Raw genomic sequence first — 10,246 nt, forward strand, 5'->3', positions numbered from 1 at the left:
AAATGAATATAAAATATGATAACGATGATGATGATGACGACGATGCTAATAATAATAATAATAATAATAATAATAATAATAATAATAACAATAATAACAATAATAATAATAATAATAATAATGATAATAATAATAATAATAATAATAATAATAAGTAATAAAATATGACTTTCAGAAGCTGTAGAGTGTAGGGAATAGAACTACAAAACGTGCAAAGTAAAAAAGGCTATAGATTGGCCACCCGTTTGCTAGTTAATCACCACCTTTCATTTATGGTGTGACTCACGCCTATGTTGACCACTTCCCTGATTATATTTCCAATATAATAAACCACCCGATTCCCTTTGCAACTATGTTACAATAAAGACCTCCATAATTGACTACTTTAGAAATATCAATACAAAATATTACTAAGCCATATTTATTACACTATGCCTGCAGCAGCAACACCATTGAGACTTGCTGAAATAATAGAGCTTTAGTTTATTTAATACAGATTGCCTGCCGTCCGTATTAACGTTACATGGGAACAATAGTATAACTAGCACTATCACCGCTAACACCATTTATCCCTTTATTCTGTGTATGCGAATGTATATACATATACCCTTACATACATGCATTCGTACATACATGCATAAATACATTTACATGTATACATACACATATTTGTATGCATAAATGTGTGTGTGTATCGGTATTTATGTATATGTATATATACATACATACATACATACATACATACATACATACATACATACATACATACATACATACATACATAATACATACATAAATACATATTATATATATATATATATACATTCATATATGCACAAACCCTTATGTGTATATACATATATATGTCTACGTGTGTGTGTAAATAAATATATGTATCTAAATGGATATATATATCTACATAAATATATATATATTATATATATATATATATGTATCTAAATGGATATATATATCTACATAAATATATATATTATATATATATATTTGTGTGTGTGTATATATATATGTATATATATATTTTTGTGTATATATATATATATATATATATATATATATACATACACACATACATACATACATATATTTACGCACACTCACACATACACGCCAGCGCCGAGATATTTATATGTATATGTGAGTATTATATTATGTAAGTAGACATACTTTAAAAATTACTTGCGTATGTGTCTGTGTGTGAGTGTGTGTGTTGGTGAGTGCGTGTTTGTTTGTGCAAATCTGTCTGTTTGTCTTGTCTGGGCTCAAGAAAACCCAAATAAATATCCATCAGACCATAAATGGAAAATTTTCAGCAGATGATGCCGAATGTGTCCAAGGAATTTATGTTCCTCTTATATTACTGACGTGCTTGAGTTTAATTCTGAAATATTCATAAACGGGAGAGGGAAAGGGAGTGAGGGAGAGAAATAGAGTGAGAGAGGAAGACAGGATAAGAGAGATGTGCATTCTGACATAAAACGATAAACGTCGCCCTTTTCCAGCCTTGCCAGGCTCATGGGCCCGGTTTCCCGGTTTCTGTGGCGTATGTGTTTCCCCCAGCTGGACGGGACGCCAGTCCATCACAGCGTTACTCAAGAAGCAGTAACAGAGAGTGAGAGAAAATTGTGGCGAAAGAGTACAACAGGGGTCGCCACTACCCCCTGCCGGAGCTACGTGGAGCTTGTAGGTGTTTTCGCTCAATAAACACATACAACGCCCGATCTGGGAATGGAAATCGCGATCCTCCGACTGCGAGTCCTCTGCCCTAACCACTGGGCCATTTCGTCTCCACGTATGTTGACATAAAGGCATAATTATATAAAAACACATATTTCGATTTGTCTAGCTAGATAATTGTTTGAAGACCTGAATATATATATATATATATATATATATATATATATATATATATATATATATATACAACGCAAAACCAAAATGGTGGAAGTTGCGACAGCTGCAAAAAAATTTCGTTCTCGTCTGGAGGCATTAGTACCCCAAAAGGGCGGCCATATTGAGTGATAAATGCTTTCGTTATAATAAATGTTGCATTAAAATTATTTTAGTATTTATAATCAGGTTTATGCGCCGTAAAAATTGTCTCGGTTTATCTGCGAGTCCCTGTGTAGTTAGAAGTTTACTTCCTTCTGGCATGTTCAATCCTACAGCTGCGTAGCAGCGTTGGCTAATGGAAGCACTCATTTGGTAGATGGAAACTGAAAGTATCCCGTCAAATATATGTGTATATATGTTTGTATTTCTGTGAGTGTTTGTGTGTGTGTATATATGTCGTATGTATGTGCCTTTGTGTATGTACTTGTCTACACCACTCTCACCTCTCTTGCTTCTTATCCTCCTCCACCCCTTTCTCTTCCTCCTCCGCCTCATCGTCATCACCATCAATATCTTTTCTTCCTCATTAAGCGAATTTGCTGTACAATTTCGGTTTTCGATTTCCAACACATTTCACAACTTAAGGTTTCTGATAGACAAAATCTCCTGACGAATACTGTCACCGTCTTTTACAATGAATACATTTATATGTTTGTATGTTTGTGCGCGCGCGTGTGTGTGTGTGTGTGTGTGTGTGTGTGTGTGTGTGTGTGTGTGTGTGTGTGTGTGTGTGTGTGTGTTGCGTGTGTGTATGCATTTATGTAAGAATATACCTAAGCTATACCTTGGATGTTCCTGATTTGCATGTAAGAACAATATTTGCGCATATGCTTAAGGCAGAATACCTAAGAACGTTGTTTATCTTCAATGTTTTCGCTGACAATTATTTGCCGAAGTTCTGCCAGAGGTAAGACTTTCTTTGAGGCGTGAATCTCTCTCAAATAAAGACAAAAATGTGTTTTAATAATATTTCTTATCCAATTTCTACGTCTTTTATATATGTATATATTATATATATATATATATATATATATATATAATATATGGAGAGAGAGGAGAGAGAGAGAGAGAGAGAGAGTGAGAGAGACAGAGAGTGAGACAGAGGGAGAGAGGGCCGTCTATATAATATATATATACTCTTTAGTCTTTTACTTGTTTCAGTCATTTGACTGCGGCCATGCTGGAGCACCACCTTTAATCGAGCAACTCGACCCCGGACTTATTCTTTTGTAAGCCCAGTACTTATTCTAACGGTCTCTTTTGCCGAACCGCTAAGTAACGGGGACATAAACTCACCAGCATCGGTTGTCAAGCAATGCTAGGGGGACAAACACAGACACACAAACACACACGCACATATATATATATACATATATACGACGGGCTTCTTTCAATTTCCGACTACCAAATCCACTCACAAGGCTTTGGTCGGCCCGAGGCTATAGCAGAAGACACTTGCCCAAGGTGTCACGCAGTGGGACTGAACCCGGAACCATGTGGTTGGTAAACAAGCTACTTACCACACAGCCACTCCTGCGTTTTCTTCAAGAAATTGCTCACAAGCTTAATCGACGGTTTTTCTGAGAAATGCTTGGTTTCACGCTAGACCCAATAGTCCTAACAGTTATGTTCTACAGTAGTAAGTAAGCCACTTCATGTTCATATTCCAGGTGAGATACATGTTTATATGTCTACATGTCATCCGCTCAGATCTCATAAGAAAAGGTTCGGTATGATTCCCAATAGATATTGTTTACCTATGCAGTCACGTATATCAATATACGTCTTGCCTATGGACATTTTTTCTCTCTGTGGATATTTTCTTTCTATACAAATACTGAACAACTACAAATGATCTGATCAATTATTTCTTTTTGCTGATGGCATAGGCTACAATTGATGTTAAACTTTTCTTTCTGTATTTTATCATTATACTGTTTTTTATGGCTCGGCATTGATCCTATATATCGAAAGTAATACTTTCTGTTTCTGCATTCAGCTCAGAGCTTTCAGAGCTTTCGAGCCATTGTTGGCTATCTCGCTAACTTCCTTCCTCTCTGTCGAGCTTTGCAGGATATTAAGCATGGAGTGTTTTTTTTTTTTCAATGTCCTTTATGCTTTTGTATATTTAATAGTTTCATTCCCATTGTTTTGTTTTTTTTCTCTTTTCAGTTATTTTGCCCCTATCGAAATCTCTAACTGTATTATTTCCACACACACACACACACAGAAGCAAACACACACATACATATGGATCGATGGATGTATACGCATATGCGCGTGTCCATTCTCATATACACACACAAACACACACACATACAACACACGTATACGCACACACACGCACACAAACAAACAAATACACACACACAAGCACGCACACAAGCACGCACACATAAACACACAAACACATGCACACACACACACACACACACACACACCCCCACACACACACATACACATACATACATATATCACGGAGAAGCTTTTATTTCGCCATATTTCCTTATTAAACTGTTCTGTTTTTCTTTGATAACTTGTAATTGTTGTTTTAGACCTATTATCCTTCCTTCTTTATGAGGATCGAGAGAGAGAGAGAGAGAGAGAGGGAGAGACAGACAGAAAGAGAGAGAGAGGGAAAGAAAAGCAGAGAGAAAGAGAGAGAGAGAGAGAGAGAGAGAGAGAGAGAGAGAGAGAAAGAGACGAAAAGGCTGGGATTTTCTGTGTCCTGTCATCATGAAAAGTGATTGCAGATTTTGTAATTCGTGTATATGAGGAGCTTTTGCTGTAACTCTCCTTGAAATGTCTTGAAGCATAAAGGAACCATCCAGATCGGAAGGTGGACGTAGTCTTAGGACACCCTAGGTATTTCGAAGTGGTGCGCCTCTTTCATTGTTTTTATGTGGATATAAGTGTTAAATCTATTTTTATGATTGTAATTATGTTTGTAATCGCTGCTCATAAAATATTTTGATTTACATGGAAGCCTCTGTCGCCAATAAAGAATGAGTTACTATGCAGTTTCATTTGCGAGGGCAGGGTTTCCAAGAAGGGTTCAGTCGCTCTTCCTTTAGCCGACTTTGTGAGTATGAATGATTATTGTCTGAGAGTAATTCTGGCATCCAATCATACAATCTATAGAGTGTCCTGTAGAGTAGTGCTTCTGAAATTATCTGATGTGGCGTACCAGCAGTTTTTGTTTTTTCCAATGTGCCAGGGACCGGTAATATTTCTTAGTAATGTTAATTTATACGGGAAATAATAAATATAATGAATATAATAAAAGTTGACAATTTTTTATTTATTTTGTAAACAAATAATATAATATTACATAAGCATTTTATAAGCATTTAATAATGTTTCATTCTTTTCTGGAAAATATATATATATTATATATATATATATATACATATATACACATACGTGTGTATGTTTTATATATATATATATATATATATATATAATTATATATATATATTTATATATATTACTTATGTACATAGCTACATATGGTCGTATGTGTGTATCTATCAATCAATCAATCTATCTATTTATATATCAGCATTTGTGCCGATATGTACATAAGTATATAGATATATGCATTCTATGTATGTAGGTATATATGTATGTATGTTTGTATATATACAGGTCCGCGGGCCACTACTTTGATAGCTCTGAAGTAGAGGACTTTCAGGTTGCTCCAAATCGAGCGACTTGGCATTACACATAAAATTCCTGAAGTAAAATACTCTCAGAAATGGGAGACATAAGGAATTATATCTCCAACCCTACACAAAAAATTCGTAATAAATTTTTCATCGAATACCTAGAAGACGAAACATAACTTCTCACATGAAGTTGGGATTTTCAAACTTCTAGTAGACAAACGACGCTTGAAGTAACGTTTCATTGGGTGAGTATGGTCTATCAAAATGTAGGGATTTTATTCGTTATCTAACCTACATTAAAGCCGAGAAAAATACCTCTGATCAAAGGCATTCTAGCCATAAAAAAACGCGGTTGTTTTCTGAGTATATCTACGTCTACGGTATTTAGTATGTCCTTCTGGATTCTTCTAAGACGATAGCAATACATTCAATGGCAATTTCCCTGATGGTACTAGCAGGTCAATCTGGAGCTTCGAGGCGTACCTACGCTGAATCATTATATTCACCCGCAGGCCTCTTATAGACGAATTCGATGTCATTGTCATTATACTAAATAAAGAAATCTAGACACAGCTGAACATCTGAACACTCACGTCTATTATTAATTCATATACGAATATAATGTGAGAGAATACTTTTATACATGTCATATTAATCATGTTATTGTAATTTAATTGATGTATTCTATAGTTTCATTTATTTCACTGTCGTTCTTTTATGTCATTTTCTCATATGTATATATATATATATATATATATATATATAATATATATGTATGTATAATATTATTTATTTTATTTTTTGTATTAGGCTAAAATCTGAAATAAACGCCATTGTTGCTGTTCTTGAATAGAGTCTCGCTAGACAATAAACTTAATTGAAATGGCTGTATACACACATTGAAATGTAATTGCTATATACAGTACGTACATAGAAGCGCATAGATTTATACATACACACACTTACATGCATATAAGCGTGTATGAACACACAATATGACTATCATATATATATATATATATATATATATATATATATATATATATATATATATATGTAAGCATACTATGTATATATATATATATATCATATATATATATGCATATACATACATATATATATATATATGGTTACACATATGTGTGTGTATGTTTATATATATATAATATATATATATATATATATATATTATATACATATATACTTATGTACCTATCAGCTACATATTATCGTACGTGTGTATCTATCAATCAATCAATCTATCTATTTATATATCAGCATTTGTGCCGATATGTACATAAGTAGATAGATATATGTATGTATACAGGTATACATGTATGTATGTATACAGGTATACATGTATGTATATATGTATGTATGTATATAAATATACATGTATATATGTGTGTATAGATATATATATGTATATGTGTGTGTGTATATGTATATATATATATAATATATATATGCCGGGGTAGCATACATGCATGTCTGTTTATATAATATATTGTATAAATATATATGTATATATGTATATGTATATATATATATATATGTATATATATACACGTATATTTATTGCCCTAGCATGGCCATAATATTAGAGTCGAAACCTTTAAAATAAAAGTATGTATATATATACATATACATATATATGTATATATGTATATATATGTATGTATATATATATATATATATATATATATATATATATATATATATATATATATATATATATATATATATATATATATATATATATATATATACTAGCTGTGTACCCAGTCATCCAGGGGGTAAAGATGTTCAATTGAAGCGCCTCATTACTCTGAAAAAATAATTTCGTGATAACTGCCACAAAAGATGTATTTTCCGTCACGAAAAAGTACAAAAAACTGTCGGCTGGAGGTGGGAGAGGTTGTTGGAGGTTGGCAAGAGAGGTTGCCGGAGGTTGGCGAGAAGGATTATCAAAGGTTGGGGAGGGGCAAAGACATTATTCTGTTTAGCGAAGGCATCTGGCAAATGTATAATTGCTGTCATTCACAGAAAAACACTCTTTTTCCGTGTTAAGTGTTAAGGGAAATTTGGCAATCGAGGATCGAATCAGCGCTATGCCTGCATAAAGCCACTACAAATATGTTGTGGAATAAAAAATTTATCTACTGTCATGGAAAAAGTGTAACTGTAAAAATGCAGAATTATCGGAGTAATGGGCATTCTAAAAAGTATGTATAAAAATGTATGAATGAAGTCTTTAAGTTTTAAGATTCAAATTAAGGAAGTGCAATAATAATGTTTAGCAGTTAAAAACTGTGAGTTTTTGACAGCTTCGCTAAAATCTGCAGGTGGTATGGGTTTTATCCCTTGGGTTGGAATGACAGAGGAAACGACATCAAAAAGGGACCGGAAGTGCGACGGCATGACGACACGTCAAGTGGTCACATAGTAATATGTAGTAGATAGAACGATCCATTGGAAGGGCCCTATTATAGAATTTTTCAACAATCTATGTATGTCACGAGGTTTCGAATCATGAGTTCTACTCACGTGTCAAATAAAGTATGAAAGTGATATTGTCTGCAAAAATTAGAAATAGTACAAAGAAAAAAATCAATATTCAATGTAATTGAACATAAAAAATGAAAATGGTTATTTCGTTTGAGTAGTTAAAAATACTATTGTACAGATGCGATGGGTTTTTCAAAAAAAATTAGTTATATGTGATAGATATAAAGGTCCTTTCCTGGGGCCGTGTTATCAATTTTTTCAACAATCTAAGTATGTCACGACGTTTCCAGACATGAGTTCTACTCACGTGTCAAGTTTCACCCAAATCAATAAAACGATGTTGGAGGACTTAGCTAACAACGCCACAAAGAAACAGCGATTTTCCATATATGTAGTAGATGTAGTGGCGGATATTAGTCATTCAGTTTGATCATCTGAAGTACCTGTTCCTGAAGTAACATGTAAGTGTTAAGTGTCTAGTATTCCTCAAGCACATGTACCCTTAAGCGAATGTCTAACAAAGCTGCACTTCTTTAAAAACAGCTACGATACACCGAACCGCGCCCTACAGTTTCCGTTAACACAGTTTCACTGAAAAGGTATGAATTGATTCCAGGTTACAGAAAAGACCAATTGCGCAGTATGACATACTGCGCAATAAGGCATATTGCGTATACATATATATATATATATATATATATATGCATATATACATACATACCTATATATATTCATACATACTTTCATTCGTCCATATATACATACATACATACATTCATTCATTCATTCATACTATTCATACATGTGTTCATACACCAGGGGACATGCACACATACATATAATGGGAATATAGGTTCCTCGTTCCCGCCGGCTCACCATGCAAATGCGAACTATTGCAACACACAAAAGAGACATTTTAATATACTTCGTCATGCAACACAAAATATAACAAACCAGAAAATTTAACTCGCTCATAACACAGTTGCACTTTATAGGAATCGACGGTTTAATGTGGGAATGAGTTTTCATAAAATGGAACACTGCCGAATTAAGCACCCAAGTATCATATTAAGTTGGAAAGATCTGTCGCATTTTTGACATGATGACTCTGAGGGTTCTTCGGGAGTGGCTATGTGATAAGTAAATTACTTACCAGCCACATGGTTCACGTTCAGTCCCACTGCGTGGCACCTTGGGCAAGTGTCTTCTACTGTAGCCTCGGGCCGACCAAAGCCTTGTAAGTGGATTTGGGAGACGGAAACTGAAAGAAGCCCGTCGTATATATGTATATATATGTGTGTGTTTGTGTCTGTGTTTGTCCCCCCTCAACATCGCTTGACAACAGATGCTGGTGCGTTTACGTCCCCGTAACTTAGCGGTTCGGCAAAAGTGACCGATAGAATAAGTACTAGGCTTACAAAGAATAAGTCCTGGGGTCGACGTGCTCGGCTAAAGGCGTTGCTCCAGCATAGCCGCAGTCAAATGACTGAAACAAGTAAAAGAATAAAAGAGAGTAAAAGAATACTCACGGTAAAATCCAGGTACTCCATCCGTGCCTACTATGTGGATTCCAGTTGATCTCACCAACGAAACAGCTTCCTCGTGAAATTAACGTGCAAGTGGTTGATCATTCTTTAGACACGCGAGCTCTTAACGTATTTCTCAGAGATTCAGCGTGACACAAAACGTGGCAAGACTGGCCCTTTGAATTACTATTACAATTTATTTGTACATGCTGAGTGGACAGGAGCAACGTGAAATAAAGATTATTGCTCAAAGAAATAATGCGTCGCCAGGAATCGAACTCACGACCGTGATTCGAATACCCTAAAAACTAAGCCAGGCGCCATAACTACTACAATCGTAAAAGAGAGTTGCTCATACGCGTTAAGACAAGGCAAAATATTGCCAAATTACTCGGGAAGAATTATGACATTAAAAATGCAGGTTTTTTCTCATCCTCCTCGTTCTCCAGACATTTTAGAGAGAAAAAGAGTTTATTAATTGTGTAGAATTTGAAAATGCTTTGGTGTATTCCTTTGCTTCGAATTCTGAAGGATTTGAAAGCCGAAGTATCAAAATTTTGTCAAACGGATATGATTCTGTTATCAATAATGAGGGGAGATATTATCCTGGTTAAATGTATCTTTTTCTATTCT

This window comes from Octopus sinensis, linkage group LG11 (genome assembly GCF_006345805.1).
Source record: "Octopus sinensis linkage group LG11, ASM634580v1, whole genome shotgun sequence".
Taxonomy (NCBI): domain Eukaryota; kingdom Metazoa; phylum Mollusca; class Cephalopoda; order Octopoda; family Octopodidae; genus Octopus; species Octopus sinensis.